Below are 20,507 nucleotides of genomic sequence, written 5' to 3' on the forward strand. Positions count from 1 at the left end.
TGATCCTGTATGCAGCTTGCTACTTTGTCTTTATTTTTGGGCATTTAGCTCATTTACATTTAAGGTTAGTGTCAGTATGTGTGTACTTGATTCTGTCATCATTATCTTAGTTATTTTGCAGACTTGTTTATTGTATAAAACAAATGGTTTTGCTTTGTGGTTTCTTTATAATGTCACTGGTTTATCTACTTTAGTGTGTTTGCCTCTGTCTTTCCTATTCAGTGCTGTCTTCAGCACTTCTCGTAATGCAGACCCAGTGGTAACAAATTTCCTCAGTATTATCTGAATAGGGTCTTATCTCTTTTACTTCTGAAGCTTAATTTGGTGAGATATAAAATTTTTGGTTAGAACTTTTTAAAAAGTATGTTGAATATTGGCCTCTAATCTCTTTTGTTTTTTGGAGTTTCTGCTGAAAGGTTCATTGTTAGTCTGATGAGCTACCCTTTGGAGGCTACCTGGCCTTTTTCTTTAGCTGCCTTTAACCCATTTTCTTTCATTTCAGCCTTGGAGAATCTCATGTTTATCTGTCTTGGGGATGACATTCTTGAGGAGTATCCAACTGGGATTTTCCATTTTCCCAAATTTGAATGTTAGCCTCTCTGGCTAGCTTGGGGATGTGATCTTGGTTGATGTCCTAAAACATGTCTTTGAGGTTGTTTTCAGTCTCATGATGTCTTTCAGGTATACCATTCAGTTATAGATTGGGTCTGTTTAGATAATCTCACATTTCTTGGAAGTTTTGCTTATTCCTCTTGATTTTTTGTTCTCACTCTTCTTGCCTGCTTTATTTGAAAAAGCCAGTTGTCAAGCTCTGGGATTATCTCCTCTGCTTGGCATATTCTGCTACTAATACCTGATTGTTTTATGGAATTTTTGTAATATGACTTTTAGCTCTATCAGGCTGTTTATGTTCTTCTCTATATGGATTTTTTTTTTCTGTCAGTTCCTACAATGTTTTATTCTAATTTTTAACTTCCTTGTGTTAGGTTACAACTTAACTCTTCTAGCTCAATGAACTTTTTTCCTATCCTTATTCTGAATTCTACTTCTGTTACTGTAGCTATCTCTGCCTTAGTTTAGTTCTAAAACTTTGCTGAGAGGCAATTTGGTCATTTGGAAAAAAGAAGCCACTCTGCTTTTTGAGTTGTCATTATTGTTGCACTGATTCTCATGTTTGCAGGCTTATCTACATTTAAGCTTTAAGGTTGCTGAACTTTGGATTAAATTTTTTTTTCTTTTACTTGGTGGCCTTAAGGGTTTAATTGAGGTATAAGGCAAATTCAGCAGATATGGTTTACTCCTGGGAAATTTTAAGGGGCCAATGCTCCATTCACAACTTCTAGGCTGCAGGCTCTAACTCTAGGACACTTGTATTGAGCTCTGAGTTAATTCTCTGGTTTCTTGAGCGTTGAAGTCTACTGCGCTTGGGGGACTGAGGTGATGCAGCTGCAGCAGAGTGCTGGTGGATGTGGGGTTTCGGCCTGTCTGTGGACATTCATCTCATTGTTAGAGCCACAGCATCTGGGTGGGAGTTGGGGCCCCTGCTGGAGATTCTGGGTGCTGTTGTACTAGTGGTATTGGCTTGAGACAGGGTTTTGGCCAGCACAGATTTGATGCCTTCTCTGTGTCCTGCAAGCTCAGTGTGTGGAAGCATCCTCCCTTTTCTGCACAGTGTCAGCACAAGGGAAGGGCAGGGCTTGCTGGCTTTGTGCCAGCCAAGGCTCCATTTGCAATTGCAGTTGCTTGGAGTTGGGAGTCATACTGCATTCCCATGGGCTGGTAGGCAAGTAAAGCAAAACATGCCCATGACAAAACATGTGCCCTCATAGTGATGTGGGAGTTGCTTGCCATGGACTTGGGGGAAGCTTCAGTAGAGGGGGGAACATGCATGCTGGTGCACAGCAATAGGGGCTGCTTTGCTGGAGCTATTAGGCAAAGTCCACCAGTGCAGAATGTATGGCATGGGCCCATAGGGCTATTGAAACTGCCCTGTAAGCAGGCGTGGCCAAGCTGTGCCTGGGGAGAAGCTGTCATTCTAAGAAGTGCTCGGCTTAGACTGTCCTCTTGCAAGACCATCCTTTAGAGATCAGATTCAACAGTTTTTCTATGGCTAAAGTCTGTTATGGGAATAAGTTGAGCTTAGAGGGATGGCCATCTCTGGCCATGGTCCTCTACAGATACTCTTACACCAAATCCTCTGCTCTACATCACCTGGCTTGCTTCCCCACCACTTTCTTGTCTTCTGGGAGTTACACCTCAGAGAGCTGTAGCTCAATAATCACTTATTGCAGTAAGTCCAGAATAAATGGCCTGTATTTTAGGCCAAGCAAGGGGTGTTTCTCTCTGGTGATGAGCAGTGAAGTGTGAGTGGGACCCATTGGAGATAGACTTTCTTTGGGCTCACTGCCTGCAGCTTGTTGGAAGTGTGGATAAGGCACTTTGAGTTTTGGCTTTTTCACTAGTTGGAGGGTAGCAAGGACAGTTCCAATATAAAGGCAGTGGCAGAGAGGCTTTTATTTGTTGCCCCTGGAGGCTCTTTCTAGGGAATTGCTAAATTGCTAATAACTCAGTAGCACTTGCGTTTGTTGGCTAGAGGCCCAGGCCTGGAGGACCTACCTAGTGAAAATATATGAGATACATATGGGGTGATTAGAATAGTTTGGCTGCTTTCCCATAGGACAGTTGCAATATGCTGGGTGACCACTGTTGTTTGTAGTCACTTCACATTTTACAGTACCTGAAGATATCACCAGTGAAGGCTGTAAAACAGAAAAAAATAGCAACCTGCCCCTTTCTCTGGGAACTCTATCCTAGAAATGTATAGAACAATTGCCAGTCCAAAAGCACTTGTAAAAGCTAACTGGAGACTCCTGATGGGAGGTCTCACCCAGTGAGGAGAAGCTAGATTTCAGACCCACTTAAAAAAGCAGTCTGGTCACATTTTGTAGGGAAGCTTTGTCATGTTAGCGTACCACTTCCTCCTCTGGTTGACTTGGAATCTCCCAAGCCAGAGGCTGGAACAGCCTGGTCACCCAGACAGCAAAGAGGGTAACTTATCTACCATCCAGGAGCTTTGTTCCAGGGAGTTTTAAAAACTCCTTCAGCTGGAGAGCACCAGTGGTTATTTCTGGAGATCCTAGTTGGGACATACACTGTCCAGTGAGGAGGTATGAGACCGAAAACCTTTACCAGATAGTCTGGCCATGATTTTGTAGAGCAGCTGTGCTGTCATGAGGGATCCTTTCCACCCCCACTCAGCTCATCAAAGCCTAAAAACTGGAATGGCTAAGTTGCTACAGCAGCAAAGGTAGTGACCCACACTCCAACTTGGAGCTGCACCTCTGGGAGGTGCAGTGCTGCTACCAGTGACTGCCTGGAATTTTAAGCCAGTGGGTCTTATCCTGTGGGGTGCTGTGAAAGTGGGGCTCACCCCTCTAGATTCCACCTCTTTTCTGGGGTATGCACAGAGATGTAACCTTTCGTTTTGCTGGAGTTTCAGCCATGTTTTCTGGGAAACCCAGAAAGCCAGAGTATCTAAGGCCCACAGGTCTCTTCACTGGCCTAGGCCTCTACTCTGCTGAGACTCCACATAGCTCTGTGTGTCAAACTGAAGGCCTTGGTAGAGTTGGTTTATGCAGTGTCTCCTGACCCAAAGGTTGCAGAGATGTGTAGGAGAAGTTTGGATTTCCACAGTGACTCATTCACTTGCTGCTTTACTGGGTGGAGAGGTGCTGTGTCTTCATTTCTTAGTATTTATATAAAATTTCATGGTCATTGGTTGCTACATCAGTGTTATGGGAAGTTTTCCTTTATTAGATGGACACATTTCCACACTTTTCTGTGGAAGATTAAGAAAACTGAAATATAAGATGCATGACAAAATTCTAAATTGGCAGGCCCTTAGTGGATGTTTTACAACAGTGTCATAAGTGAAAGAATAGCAGTGTGGTAAGTGTTCAGAATAATATACTTCTGCATTATAATAAGAGAAACATTTTGAATTTTAGAAGTAAACTTTTACCATTTGCATGTTAAGGTAATTAAAATACAGTGGATTTAAAAATGCTTTTAAATGACAGTATGTGAACTTAATTTGTTTTAATATGGTAAGCCTGTTTTACATTGAATGTGTATCTTGCCACTGATGTTAATATTCCATCTTGCCCAAGGTTGGGTAAGGTAACAGCATAACAATATACAATAACAGCATAACAATATACTATTGACATAGTGGAATAACCTCTCTAGTGATTCTTTTTGTCAGTGGTCTTCAAATAGCTTTGAGAATATTGTTTCTACAGCTTACACTTTTTCTTTTAGTAACTATAGGTTATTATGTTAGGGATAATAAGGATTATATGATTATAATGGAGCTATGTATTTCTGAATTCTGAATGACAATTTACAAAATGTTATTCTGTTAAACATGGGACTTCTGTGGTGTGCAAAACACATACAAACTTTTAGTTTTGATTTATGTGGATTTAAATATACAGACATATTACTCTAGAATAAACTTTAGGGTATAACAGATTAATGGAGAAAGCAATCGTGTTTGTGAATGGCTGTGTACCTACCTGGAGAAGAAAAAAATAGCAGAATAAAACAATTTTACAAGGATTGATAAGTTACCAGCAAACCAGAAACTTCAAAGATTTTGAAAGCAAATCACTTTTCTCTGCTTTATACTGAATTTATTTATCTCAAATATTGTTACTCCTGGCTTAGAGTCTTCTTATGCAAATCTTCTGTTTTTTTAGTTTGTTTGCCTGTTACTCTAGAACTATATAATTTTCTTTTTGTCAAATTTCAGAAAGAATTTTCAATAGAATCCCTTCAGGGATTATAAAAGTGACTTAGAAAATTTAATGGTGTTCACAACATAATTTTAAGATGTAATTTCACAGTGAGTGTATTGCATTCTATTGAGTGAGTACATTTTATTTTTTAAATTAGATAATGCTATTTAATCCAATTTTTGTTTAGATATAAATCATTTTACTTTTTAGAATTGTCATAGTTGAGTTCATTGAATTTATTGGGCCAACTTATTTAAGTGAACAGTTGGAGGCTCATGAGGTCTATTTGGCATACGTGTGAAGTAAACGAACGTAGAACAATGCTAGCTGTCTAATAGAAGCTATATATTTAGTTATAAATATTCTTATTGAAATTAGCCTGTGGCCTCGGGTGAATAATCGAAAATATCAACAGTGAAGAAATGGCATTGATTCTGCCTATGAAGAGAGGATAACTGTACTCGTGCAGCACAAGTGACTCTCTACATTTAGAAGAAAGTACTGTTTCTTTTATTTTCATAAGTATTGCTTTTCTATATTTTTATGTTAATCTTCAGCTACTTATGCATAAAAGCCCTTTGCCTTATTTGCCTGTATTATGACTACAACTTTCTTATTTTTCTCCTCAGCCTGTGTCATTTCACACAGTACTTGTAGGTTTTTGTGAGATACTTGGAATTTGTAATTAGTAAAATACTGTTTTTTTATAAACTGGCAAAATCTTTAATTTTTTAGTGTGTATGTTAAATGTTAAACAAAAGAATAACCTGTAAATTTAAAATAAAAAAAGATTTTTCCAGGTTGATGTTGAAATCTTGAGGATTTTCTCATTTTTGTATTATTATCTTTTTTATTTTAATAATTGCAGTTTACAGTTCACATTTTTATTCTTTTTAAAAAGTATGTCTGTATGTATGTATTTTTTAGATGGAGTTTTGCTCTGTAGCCCAGGCTGGAGTGCAGTGGTGCAGTGCCGGCTCAGCACAACCTCTGCCTCCTGGGTTCAAGTGATTTCTCCTGCCTGTTTTTCAAGTACCTGGGACTACAGGCACGCACCACGAGGCCAGCTAATTTTTGTATTTTATTAGAGACAGGGTTTAACTATGTTGGCCAGGCTGGTCTTGAACTCCTGACCTCATGATTGCCTGCCTTGGCATCCCAAAGTGCTGGGATTGCAGGGGTGCACACGATTTTTATTCTTAATCACGTAACTCTGGCAACTCCTTAGTTATTTTCTTTAGAAAAGTTCCAGAAATCATAGCACCTTCAAAACTGAAACATTTCCTTAGTAATTTACTATGCAAACTGCCTTTCTGTATTCACAGAATGGGCAGAGGTGAGACCATTAACAGCACTTGCCTCTTTCATGACTTTCATACCATCATCAATGTAATTCAAGGAGATAATAGCGCAGCAGAAATTTCAGTGAGACTGAAAATAGCAGTGAAAAAAAATGAAGACCAACAAAATGGAGACAATAAATGACTATGTATTCCAACTTTGCTCTAGCAGGGGAATTAGCACCATCACATCTGTTTGGTGGCTACTCAAAAATCAGAAAAAGAATGAGTTTTATAGTAAAAAAAAAAAGATGTAAGATTTTAGATGTGTCCCTATTTTAGGCTGTTGACATGGGGAAGATGTAGAAAGGCTCACCAGAAGCTGAATATTCTATTTTTTTGGTAAGTCTGTATGCTTGGTTTCTCAGTTTAATTCTAATTTGGAAGCTGGGGCAACAGTTCGGACAGCTATAACTTAAGACTTGGCAGTTTGGGACTTTTGTATTCAGAGCTTTTTCTGTAGAGACTGGCTGTTATCCCTTTGCTTATTTATCTGTTCAAATAAAAAGAGAAGCCACCCAAAGCAATAAAATATATACACATGATGCATCTGATTGATAATGGGCTTCCGTCTAGACACAAACTTCTCTTACTGTTCATTAACAAAAGACAAGCTATTGAAAAGGCAAACTGAGTATCTTCAAGGAAGATGTAAAATTAAAATATGGACAGTATTGTTAGTCATGGTTATTCTTAGCATTACAGTGCCATAGAACTTCACACCCACTAGAATGGCTGTTATCAAACAATAGACAACAGTAAGTGATAGCAAGCAGGGGCAGAATACAGACCCCCTGTACATTGCCCATAAAAATGTGAACTAAAGTACCCACTTTGAAAAACAATTTGGTAGCTTTTCAGACTGTCATATATAGAATTATGATCCAGCAGTTCTACTCAAAAAATTGAGAACCCATGTAAACACAGACTCATGTCAATGCTCATAACAACAGTATTTATAGTAACCCAAAGTGAAAACAACACAAACAGCTAATAAGAAAAATATACGTATACAATAGAATACTATTCAGCAATCAAAAATTTAAAATGCACAACACATTCAGCTCAGTAGGAGCAGATGCTGCTACAATATCAGCTGCCACAGTGAAGAAGGCAACCAAGGGTCAGTGTCTGGGACCCCACAGAGGCTGTCATTGTGGCATGACCAGCAGAGGCACAGAGTATAAACCCAAGGCCATCTCACTTCATTGAAGGTGTGGTGGGCATCTCTGCATGCTCGGTCGTTCTGCTTGGATTCCAGGCCAATGTTGCTGGAGCTCATGGAATCCCCTGAGAGCTGAGCTTTGGCAATAGCATCGCCAGCCTGGAAACCAAGAAGCTTGGGGACCATGCAAACAAAGCCCAAGGGCAGCAGCTGTGGCAACAGATGCTGCATGAGGAAGAATGCCTGGAGCTGTAGAAGAAAGATCTAAAGCTTGAGGCAGCCTTTGCATAAGACCAGGTAGCCAGGTAGGCTATAGGCACTTTTCTGGTCATCATGGGACTGAGCACACCATGGAGCACAACAAACTTGAAGGGTCTAAGCACAAATAACAGCTTTTGATTTGGAGGGCAACCAACTAAAACTTAATTGGTCAAAAAGATGCACTTAAAGAAGACGTTACAATCTCCATCAGATTTTGTAGGATCCTACATGATCTTAGTGGATGCCTGTTGGGGATCTGGGTTCAGACTGGTTTGGTTCATATGCTTCTCTCTGCTCACTCATCACCATGGAAGGGAAGGTATGTAGCTGAGGTGAAAACAAAAATAGCTGAAACATGATAACATTAAAAAACTTGAAGCCCACAAATTTATAGAGAACCATAGTCATTGGGTTATTGTATAAGCAGCATGTGGGTGAACAACACGCTGGTGTTGATTAAAATTGGATTCATGTTGCCATGTGTAGAGAACAAGGTGTGGCACCTGGGCATCAAGCATCATACAGATGCTGCTTCTAACCCTGCACAAATGGTGGATAAAACCAGCCAGCCATCAACATTGCAGGCCAGGGGGATTAAATTTAGCATGGAAATGGACTGCAAAGAAGATAGCTATATGTTTTGAGAGCTCTGGATATTGTCAGCTAGATTATAATTCATAAAGAGAAGTTCATCTTCCAGGGATGGTGGATAGTCTGTGAACTGCTACCTAGGCAAGTTGCCATCTCTATGAAAAAGAAAGATGGGCCTGTTTTTGCAAATACCTAATGTGGTTGTGTAGATGTGTCTTGTTGAGCTAAACACACATGGTTAGTAAACACGTATGAATCCTAAACTCCCAGAAGTCTTCTCCTGGGGCTGTGGTGGCTATGGTCAGCTGTGCCTAGAATCAGAAGAATTAGAATTAGATGGCCACCTTCCCCAAGCTGTTTGACTTTTCAAGGTGTGGGGGTCCCCATATCAGTGCTGATTAAATCTGGCTTATTGTCAGTGACCAGGGTGATCTGTTTTCCTAAGAGGCTACCTGTACCTCCCATGAGGCTACCATGTACTGGAAAACAATTGTGAATATTTGTGGATAAAAATCTTGAGGCTTGGCTTTTAAAAACTGCAGCATTATGGTCATTCTGGATGGGTCTGGTGTTGGCTTTCGGGGATGACAAACTCACATCTTTAACTAGAGCGCAAGCGATCAAGGGCACTGCATAATCTCTTAGATCAGGCAGCCATTAGCTAATCATACTCCTTGATGATGACCAAAGATGAAAGTGAGACCCAGAAAGAGAAGATAACGTGTTAGCATACAACATTGAAACTGATTCTCCTGAAAAGCAGGTGTTATTTTTCTGTGCCCTGAAACAGGAATTAAAATGAAGAATTATACAAAGCAAAAGTGGACTCTAACCACATTTTTGCTAGAGTATCTAAAGTTCAGTCTTACAATTGATTTAACATTAACTAACTTTTGACATGCTTTTCAAAGTTTTTGATCTTTTCAGAAATTAAGTTTATCTCATTTAATAGTAATTTTTTTTGTTTATTTTTAATTTTATGGATACATAAAAATTGTACTTATATGCAGGGTACATGTAATATTTTGATACAAGCATACAATGTGTAATAAAGCTTAGTAACTGGGATGTTCATCAGCTGAAACATTTATTTTAAAAATATTTTAAGGCTGGGTTTCAGAACATTTACAACTGCTTTGTGTTGGGAACATACTAAATCTCTTTTAGCTATTTTGAAATATACAATGAATTATTGTTAACTAGTTATTCTATTGTGTTGCCAAATCCTAGATGTTATTTCTTTTAACTATATCTTTTTGTTTTTCTTTTCTTTTTTTTTTTTTTTTTGAGACAGTTTCGCATTTTCACCCAGGCTGGAGTTCATTAGTATGATCTAGATGATTGCAATCTCTGCCATCTGGGTTAGGTAGATTTTCGTGTGTTGGCCTACTGAGAAGCTGGAATTATAGGCGCACACTACCATGCCAGCTAGTTTTTATATTTTTAGTAGAAACGGCATTGCACTATGTTGGCCAGGCTGATCTCAAACTCTTGGCCTCAAGTAATCCACCCACCTCAGCTTTCCAAAGTGCTTGGATAACAGTCATGTGCAGCCAACTGTATTATTGTTTAATAAGTATTTTTGCTAATAGTTGACTTACCATTTATAAAGAAAAAAGGCAAAAGTATGACGCAATGTAGATTTCTTTTTTTTCACTCCTAAATACATTTTCTAATATATAAGAAAAAGAATAATCTATCTCGAATACATTATGGTAAGTGAAAGAAACAAGATTGAAACATGACAGACTGTACCATTGCATAGATACAAAATGTTAATTATTCCACAAGAATGCAGGTTTGTTGTTGATTTTAGACAGAGTTTTGCTTTTGTTGCCCAGGCTGGAGTGTAGTGGCATGATCTTGGCTCACCGCAACTTCCACCTCCCAAGTTCAAGTGATTCTTTTATCTCAGCCTCCCGAGTAGCTGGGATTACAGGCACCCACCACCATGCTATACTAATTTTTGTAGTTTTGTTAGAGATGGGGTTTCACCAGATTGGCCATGCTTGTCTCAAACTCCTGACTTAAAGGTGATCCATGCACCTTGACCTCCCAAAGTGCTGGGATTACAAGGGTGAACAACTTATCCCAGCCAATAATGCAGTTTTAAAAGAATATCCATTGACTGGGTGTGGTGGCTCAGCCTGTAATATCAGCACTTTGAGAAGCTGAGGTGAGTGGATCACCTGAGGTCAGGAGTACAAGACAAGTCTGCCCAACATGGAGAAACCCTGTCTCTACTAAAAATACAAAAAGTTAGCTGGGTGTAGTGGCACATGCCTGTGATCTTAGGTCTCAGGAGGCTGAGGCAGGAGAATTGCTTAATCCCAGGAGGCAGAGGTTGCAATGAGCCAAGATGGAGCCATTGCACTCCAGCCTGGGCAAGAAGAGCAAACCTCTGTCTCAAAAAAAAAAAAAAAAAAAAACCATAAAATGCAAATCAATAGAGACAGGCAATAGATTAATGATTGTCTATTGATGAAAGTGGAAATAGTTTAAAGTCATACTTTCATGGCTTTTTAATGATAAATATATTAGAAACATTGAATTGAGTGTAATATGCAGAAATCTTTTTAAAAATAGGCATTTCATAGACTAAGATTGCTAAATTAATTTCTGGAAACCAGTTAACAGAATCTGAAAACCAAATTAATTTCTTTTTCTAGAAATGTGAAGTAGGGTTCTTGTATATGGCTGCCAGGTCTAGGTAGTATATTTAGGTCAACAAATCTGATTGTATAACTTTCTACTTCTGTCATTAACTGTCTTTTCGTTTCATATATTGGGATTTTTGTTAGGCATATATATTTACAGTTATATCTTATGGATTGGTTTATGTTTCTTCAATATACAGTGCCCTCCTTTGTCACACTTTTGTCTTAAGTTTATTTTGCTGAAGTATAGTCACCCCAGCTCTTTTGGTTACTATTTATATAAAGTATCCTTAGTCATTCTTTTACTTACAAACTAAAGAGAAAACTAATGAGAGTCTCTTATAGATAACATAAAGGTGGATTATATTTATGTTTTTTAAACCACTCTGTCAATGTTGGTACTGTAATCATCCAGTTTAATTTATCTCTATTTAAAGTATTTCCAAAAATAGAAATCTACATTTTGCTGCTTATTTTTCTGTTGTATATCTTTTTCAAATTTAGTCTATTTATTACATTTTTATTCTATTGATATTTTTCTAGTCTACAGTTTTTATTTCCTTCTAAATTCCTTTTTGACTTTGTTGTTCTAGTAAGTAATGATTGTAAGAAATCTCATGAATGTATGACCATGTGTAATAAATTAATACCACTTGAAAGTTGGTTTTATTAAAACAGTTGATTCCATATAGATTTGTTTCTCCAACTATATGTTTTCAGCTTATATAATTATGCACTGCATGAAATTAACAGATTTGTAATTACTTTTATGCATTAATCTTTCGAATCATGTATAAAAAAAATTTTAAGCCGGGTGTGGTGACCAGCACTTTGGGAGGCTGAGGCAGGTGGATCATGAGATCAGGAGATCGAGACCATCCTGGCTAACGTGGTGAAACCTTGTCTTTACCAAAAATACAAAAAATTAGCTGGGTGTGGTGGCATGCACTTGTAGTCTTAGCTACTTGGGAGGCTGAGGCAGAAGAATCAATTGAAGCTAGCAGTCAGAGGTTGCAGTGAGCTGAGATCACACCACTGCACTCCAGCCTGTCTTGCTCCAGACAGAGAAAGGCTCCATCTCGAAAAAGAAAAGAAAATAATCTTTAACAATGAAATAAGTTATGGGATAGAAATATTTTAATAGTGGCACTTACGTTTTTCCATGTATTTTTCCTTGCAATGAGCTGAGATCATGCCACTGCACTCCAGCCTGTCTTGCTCCAGACTGAGCAAGTCTCCATCTCGAAAAAGAAAATAAAAATTTTTAAAGATGGAATAAGTTATGGGATAGAAATTAGTGGCACTTATGTTTTTTCATATATTTCCTTTTCCTTTTATTTGTTCAGTTAATATGGCCTTAGGTTATTTTCTAGTGTGTCCTTTTAATTCAGCCAAAAAGATAGCCTTTATCATGTATTGCAGAGCAGATCTATTAGTGATAAACTCTGTATAAATTTTTTAAAAATAGAAATATTTTGGTGTCTCATTTGTTTTTGAAAAACATTTTGCTGAAAATAGACTTCTTTGTTGGCTTTTTCTTTTAGCCAAATGTTTAGAAATTTTTCAGCCATTATTCCTTCAAATATTTTTTCTGACCCTTTTCTCTCCCTCTTCTTTCTAGAGTGTCCATGATGCTTGTGATGGCAATTTAGTTATTTCTCATTAGTGTCTTAGGTGTTTCTAATTTTTGTAATTCTCTTTCATCTCTCCTACTCAGGCTAAATAATTAAAATTGAATAGACTTAAACCTTGCTAATACTTTTTTTTTTCTTTCTTTCTACTCTTATCTGCTGTAGAACCTTTCTGGTAAATTTTTTTCTTTCAGTGATTTTTATGTTTGACTTTAGATTTTTTATTTATTTTATAATTGCCTCTATTGATACTTTCTATTTGATAAGACATTGTTTTCCTTTTTTTTTTTTTTTGTCTTTTTTATGGTTTACTCTGTCAGCATATTTAAGTCAGTTGACCTCAAGACTTTCTTTTTTTAAGACAGAATGTCACTCTTGTTTCCTAGGCTGTAGTACAATGGTGTGATCTTGGCTCACCCCAACTTCTGCTTCTCAGGTTCAAGCGATTCTCCTGCCTCAGTCTCCTGAGTAACTAGGATTGCAGGCATGCAACACCACGCCTGACTAATTTTGTATTTTTAGTAAAGACAGGGTTCATTTTGGTCAGGCTGGTCTCAAACTGCCAACCTCAGATGATCCACCTGCCTCGGCTTCCCAAAGTGTTAAGATTACAGGCGTGAGTCATGTCACCCAGCCTAAGGACTTTTTTGTCTTTCCATACCCATTCCTAGAATACCTCTAGGAATGTTTCTGTTAATTTGTTATCTTGTTAATTAGTGATAGTTTTTGCCTGCGTTGTGTTTTGCTGGTTTGAAAACTGTACATTTTGATATTACAATATGGTAAATCGGAAATCATTATTTTTAATCCTTTGTGTTTTTGTTTCTCATGATTGTTTATATTTGTTTAATGAGATTTTCAAAGCTATTTTTGTAAATATTCTTTGTTGTGTATGGAATAAACGTCTCTTTTTCATTATCTCAGTGTTCTCTCCAGGGCTTATAATATATACATCTTAACTTATTTGTAACTGCTCAGTATTTTTACTAAAATTCAGTTAGATATAAAAATGTAGCCTTTATATGGCTTTTTTTCTCCTATGAACTGAATGGGTCGCCCTCAAAATTATCATGGTAAAACCTAACTGCCAATATGATTGTATCTGGAGATAAGGTTTTTAGAAAGGAATTAAGGTTCAGTAAGTTCAAAAGTGTTGGATGATACTAACATGGAACTGTGGTCTTTTAACAAGAGGAAGAAAATACACTCTCTTTTTCTGTCTCTGTCTCTTTCCTGTGAGACAACAGTGGAAGGTGGCCATCTACAAACCTGGAAGATAGATAAATTAGCAACAGGTTATCTTCATTTTTAAAAAATACATCTGAAATATCTTTATTACTTAAATAACTTTTGTGAATAGAATTCTTTGCTGATGGGTTTTATATCTTAGCACTGGTTCAAAAATGTTTAAATGGAAGAAATGAAGTTTCACATCAGCAAATCAAGACCTGAGAAACTACCTAAGTTGAGCAATGAGATAGTAGGGATGGAAACTGATCATAGATTAAAGTGGGTTTGATAGAGCTAGCATTGTATTTGCAGTCATTGAAAGTGTATAAGTAAAGATAGTTCTGACTGAGGCCAATTGAAAGATTTGTTTATTAGCAGATGAGATATGACACATGAGAACACACCTTGCTGAATCTAAACAGGCTAAGCTGATGCCCTCTGTCAAGATCCATTGGTTTATGAAAAGAAAAGCTACCATTTTAGCATCCAGTTCTAAATGTTGCTGCCACAATGTGGGTTAAGGTTACAGTTAAAGTTAGTTATATTACAGGTGTAGCTGATAAATGTTACAAAGCAAATAGCTTGACAATTGCCAAAAAGTGAGTGTTCTGATGCTTAGTTTGTACAATTAAACACCCCTATGGCTGAAAGTAGTAGATGATGCTGAAAGGTGACAGAGCACACAAACACAGGTGCCTGGAAATTTACATCAAAGTAAGAGCTATGAAGAAAGAAAGTGCACACCCTAAACATCAATGCTTCTCGCAGTGGAGGTGTTCCTTCTGTCTTTAATAAATGTACCATGCCTAATATGTTACAAGTGAAAACTTACATTTTTCTTTCCCTGCCTTGGTTCAGGGCTCTGTATGTGTGTGTGTGTGTTGAAAAGCACTTCTAAGTAGATGCAAAAAAGGGGACATTTTCCTTATCACAACAGAGAAGCTTATAGTCTAGCTCTTACTCTGACACCATTGAGAAATTATAAGACTATTGAGGAACATGCATGAATATCATAGGACATTCTGGAACCGGGGGTTTACATCAAGAAACCCAATATTATGTTCTGTTTATTTATAAGTAAAAATATTGTTTGACTTCTGTTTTGTTGACACAACTTAGACCAGACAACCAGCGTGGGCAAAGTTACCATGAAAATGTGATTATATATGACAAAGTTTAAAGCCCATCTGTTTCTCACCTGCTGTTTATCAGGAGTTAAGCCTTCGTTTAGTTTTCTCCTTAATGGCTTCTTTCTAATAATCTTAATCTCTAGGCTATCCTACTTTTGCAGGTGACATGACAATTATTGGCCTAAATAAAGGGAGATGAGCTCTCGGTATCACTTCCTTATAACATATTGTGGGCATCAACCTACATACAAAGATTCCACTCAGAGACTCATCTGGGTGACTGTCTATTATTTATCTGCATAAACAGTAAGAGCCTAAGACTCAAGGGGGTGATGGCATGATGAAGCATTTTCTCAGTGAGATGTTAGGAGAATTGCTTCTCATAAGCACAGTCTAATTATTACTGAATCACAGCTAACAGCAGAACATTTTTCAAGGTAAAATGCAAATGTACTCATGAGGAAGTAAATTTATAGATTTGTGGAAAGACCTTTATATTTTCATGGTGTTTTATTTGAGTTGAGATTTAATGAATTGGCTACATTACACCTTATTTATGTAAAATTTTGTATTTTAAAACAAATATAAGCCAATTGAGACATTCTTTAGTGTTCTTTGTTCTTTTTAGTTTGGAGAATGAGTATAATATTTTAGAATTGCTTAAAATTGTGTTAATCGATGTTTGCAATATTTTATAAGTTATCAGAAACCATAAAGATTCTTTTGTTTCACTGTTTTATTAAATTTTTTAATAGATCAGCTTTTTCTGATTACCACATAACTATATAAAAATGTTTGGTATTTATTAAATCTTTGCAGAGTTAATAAAATCTTACCTGAATGGGTACTCATCATAATTTTAAATACTGCATTAAATACTCATCACAATTTTAAATACTGTCTAAATACAATTTTATTGCTGTGTTTTATAAACAAACTGAACTTATAAAATTGGTTTCATATTTGTTTAGGTGAGATTGTTTACTGATAAGAGCAATGATTTACAAAAATATTAAGGATATGGTATTTCCTTTTCAAAAAGGGTTTTCTCGTTTCATATCCTATCAGTTCTGAATGTTTAAGTTTATAATTTTATTTTTTTATTTTTTTGGGGGGCGGACAAAATCTGTCTCACTTTGTGTCCCAGGCTGGAGTGCAGTGACATGGTGTTGGCCCACTACAACCTCCAACTCCATGCTCAGCTAATGCTTTTGTAATTATAGTAGAGACAGGGTTTCACCATGTAGACCAGGCTCATCTGGAAGTCCTGACATCAACTGATCTGCTTGCTTCGGCCTCCAAAAGTGCTGGGGTTACAGGAGTTAGCTACTAGGCCCAGCCAAGTTTGTAATCTATTTAAAACATATATTCACAAATATAACCAGTAAATGTCAAGTTAGCTGTTGAAAGTAGTAAGTTACCTATTTCTACATTTAGTAGAAACAGTGTTCTTTGTGTCTCTGTTTCTTTAAAAATGAAAGATAGGATGAAATTAGGGTAGGTTAAAAACCCCAAATAATGATAGAGATTGTCAGTGGCCCACAATGCCATGAAAATGTCAAAGGCATAACCAATAGTAAACCTCTATGTCCTTGAACGTTAGAATATTTTAGTTCATCTTAAAATTATTTATGATAAGAAGTTCTTCATGTCATGCATTCAGAAGTAAAGTCAGAAGGGAGGAACCGACCTAAACTGATCCTGATAGATGTACCTGAGATACAGAGGACACAGCTTGTGTTCATGTTAGAGTGATGCACAGAGACATGATAGTGCAAAAACTCACAAGCTTTAAAAAATAAGTGTTATATTTTTATTTTGCTCAATTATACTCTTCATTCTAGAGATTAAGACATACACACAGACATTGCTTGGCAAAATTTTAGAACTAACCCCAAATTTGTAGCCCATGGCTTGTAACCAAACCCCTCAAGTGTTTTCTGTCTGCTGTTTCTTCAGTGACACTTTCAGTCTATATATTTTTTGCTCCAGGACCTGAGAATTAAGTGTCTCGAGATCATAAAAATGTTAACAAACATTCTAACTGTTGTCAAAATATATATGTTTATTCAGTTATTATTTCATACCTATTATAATTGATTTTTTTGGCATTTCTGCATTTCACACTTTGTTTTTATGTAATAATCCAGGTTGAAAGTTATTTTTTCCTACAATGGCGATCTCTATTTTCAAGGTTTTCAGCCATTGCCACTAAATCAACCACCCCCCTCATTTCTCACCTGTGAGTCTCATAACCACTGTATGTTGTCAGTAAGCCATCATAGGTCTTGGAATTTCATTCATAGCATATGATAAAATTGATAATGACCATGAAGTTATCAATATAATAATAAAACGTGTGCATTATTTTATTATTTAGGTTGCATGTAATTTTAATATAAATCAGGTACAATGTAAACATCTGTAGAAAAGTTATGTTATTAATTTTAAGTATCTCTACCAATTAGACATTATTATAAAAATGAGGAAATAGACTTTGTTTAACTTTATTTTCTCCAAGATAGAGTATCTTTTTTTTTTATTTTTTTCACAGAAGGGTCTCTCACTCTGTCACTCAGGAATGCAGTGGTGTCATTAGTGCTAACTACAGCCACAGTTTAATAAGCTTAAATGATACACCTGCTTTATTCTCTTTAGGAGCTATGAATATAGGCATGTACCACCACACCCAGTTAATTTAAATAAAAAAATAAGTAGAAATAGGAACTCACTATTTTGATCAGGCTAGTCTTGAACTCCTGGCTTTAAGCTATCCTCTTATTTCAGCCTCTTGAAGTCCTGGGATTACAGGAATAAGTCACTTCACCCGGCCCAAAATACAGTATTTTATGCATAATAACACTTTGGTCATATGGCTAATGTCTTCTAAAACACTGTCTTTTTTAGACATATGATCTGAACCTGCAAAGTTTGTAATCAGTCTTTTATTCTTGGTCCATTTAATGTTATCTTCCCCACCATTCTGTGTGTTGAAACTTGTGCTATTTAGAAGATAAATCAAGTATAATGAGAATATACTTGACCTGTATTGCTGTCTCTGAGATTGCTCAGGGTCTTTATTATCAGCACAAGAATACCTGGTTGCCACGTCTCATAGTGAAAGCTCACATGTACATCTTAATGTATGTATTTAATATGTCATTTAAGATGCAATTTTCTTTTACACTTTGAGCAATCCATGTCGCCTCTATCATTTTTTTTTCTATTTTGTCTTTAACATGTTATTTCAAGTTTTATGGTAGATGTGGCAGATTTGCCAAATAAAAGTACAGAAAACACAGTTAACCTTAAAATTAGAATAACAAAAAACATTTTTATATAGCTATGCAGTATTTGCATATTTCTGTGTAGTATATGTAAGCAATTCTTTGAAGATATTTACACAAAATATCTATTATTTACTTAAAATTCAGATTGAACTGAATGTCTTAATACTCAACTTTTTTAACCCTTGTCTGTGAGAACTTCTTTTCTTTTCTCTAGACTCATTACAAATGTCCTCAAAATCCTCATTAGAAAAAAAAAATAAGAGATAAACTCTTTTGCATTAGGTTGTTATTTAACAGATGTGCAGCATGTATTAAAATATCTGACCTGAATACGACATTGGGCAAGAAAAAAAAATTAGAATTCTTATTTATGTCTTTTTTTCTAATTTTATTTGTCTCTGAGACATGCTTATAATATATGCAGTATATTTGTAAACTGATTGTTATATAGTTACTAAATATATATTAGTATATCAATAATAGTTCAAGTACAAATATTGTTTTGCTTGTACTAAACTGTTTTACTTTTAAGTGGAAAGATTATTATGCCTTTAATCTGATGTAACCCTGGAGGTTCTGGATCTAACATGAAAGCAAAACCCACATATGGTGAAGGCACCAGTATATGTTGGTGGCAACTGTCTGCTGCTGTTTGGTTTTTGACACTGAGATAAATGTGTACCTGCACTAGATTATGCATTGGGAGATAAAAATAACAATTATATCAAATACACAATTTCTGTTTTGTAAACGCATCTACATCAGTTGGTATTAGAGCAGTTTAACTCAGATGTGAATTTCTGAGTATAATCTAAAAATGTCAAATTATCTTCATTGTCTGACATGTTTATAAGTTGGTATAACTGTAAGTGGCCTTAAAAATCATCGTTTAACATTTTTATCTTAAGGTCTGAGTAATTTATTTGATAATTTGTGTATGAGTGTGTATTACAAAACTAAATTATTCTGAGCCCTGGATTAACTTAATTGAATTCAATAAATAGTGCCTATATCCGGGGACAGAAACAAGAGAAAGTAATTGCAAAAGTATCCCACAAATTTATAAAGTGTTCAGATACACAGATACTCTCTTTAAGATATAGCAAATTATCTTCAGTATTAAAGACCTTAGTATTTTTCCAAGGCGTGAAAGGATAACTCGGTAATAACTGAAGTCTCAACAAAGATTATCATGTAATCACTTTAATGCAAATATTTTGATGTTAAAAGGCAGAGAATGATAGTATAGGTCCTCTTAATATTGAGAGCTGTATTTTAGCAATCTTCTTCCTCCTCCTCTTGCACCCTCCTCCCCGTCCCCCTTCCCCTCTTCTTCTTCCTCCTCTTCCTTTTCTTCTCCTCCTCCTTTCCTCCTCTTCCTTCTTCTTCCTCCTTTTCTTTTTTCTTCTTCTTTTTTCTATTCCTCTTCCTCTTCTGCTTTCTTCTGTCTTTTTCTCTTGAGACAGGTTCTAACTCTGTCATGGAGGCTAGAGTGCAGTGGCATGATCTCAGCTCACTGCAACTTTTGCCTTTCAGGTTCAAATAATTCTCCTGCCTCAGCCTCCCGAGTAGCTAGGACTACAGGCATGTGCCACCACACCTAGCTAACTTTTGTATTTTTAGTAGAAACAGGGTTTCACCATGTTGGCCAGGCTGTTCTTGAACTTCTAACCTCAAGTAATCTGCCCACCTCAGCCTTCCAGAGTGCTAAGCTTACAGGCCTGAGCCACTGTGCCCAGCCTCAATTTCCTTCTAAGATAAAGTTTACATCAGGGTTCTCTGTGAGGAAAACAAAAGTTGGACAGAGCCAGGGTTTTAATAAAATACAGTTTTATGCGTTGTGATAAATGAAATAATGCCCCACAAAAGTGCCCTTGTTTAAACCCCTTAGTTCTAGGAATATATTTTGGTATATAACAAAGAGAAAAGAGGCTGCAGATAAAATCAAGGGTGATAATCAGTTGACTCTAAAATAAGGAGATTAATTGAATTATGAATTTGGTGTCTACCACTATACTACCCAGAATGCACCTGATCTTACCTGAATTGAGTGTGAACCTAAGGTAATCACAAAGTTCTTAAATGTGAAAGAGAGGCTGAGAAAATTAATGCTGTGATGTGAGAGTCAGATTATTTTTCAGTATTTAAATTGTGTATACACACAAATATTCTTAGAATATATGCACTACATATATGGTGTATAAAATAATGTTGAGGCTGTTTTAATTTATGTAATAGAATTATTGAATAAAAGAACTTTATAAAATAAAGACTTTAAAAATGTATGTAATCGAATTATTCAAGAATTTTATAAGATAAAAACATTGTTAGTGATGATTTTGAACATACAATAAATAACGATGTAAAGTTTTATTTTGAGATATTTGAAATATGTTTTTCTTTCACATTTTAG

The 20,507-nt window shown here is 36.2% G+C and overlaps 1 protein-coding gene across 4 annotated transcripts in view; it reads left to right on the forward strand.

Moving 5' to 3' along the window:
* LOC100386657 (uncharacterized) overlaps positions 1 to 20,507 on the forward strand; it is a 118,253-nt gene that overhangs the window by 45,046 nt on the left and 52,700 nt on the right. The window lies entirely within an intron of this gene.

The sequence above is a fragment of the Callithrix jacchus genome, chromosome 17 (assembly GCF_049354715.1).
Source record: "Callithrix jacchus isolate 240 chromosome 17, calJac240_pri, whole genome shotgun sequence".
Lineage (NCBI taxonomy): Eukaryota > Metazoa > Chordata > Mammalia > Primates > Cebidae > Callithrix > Callithrix jacchus.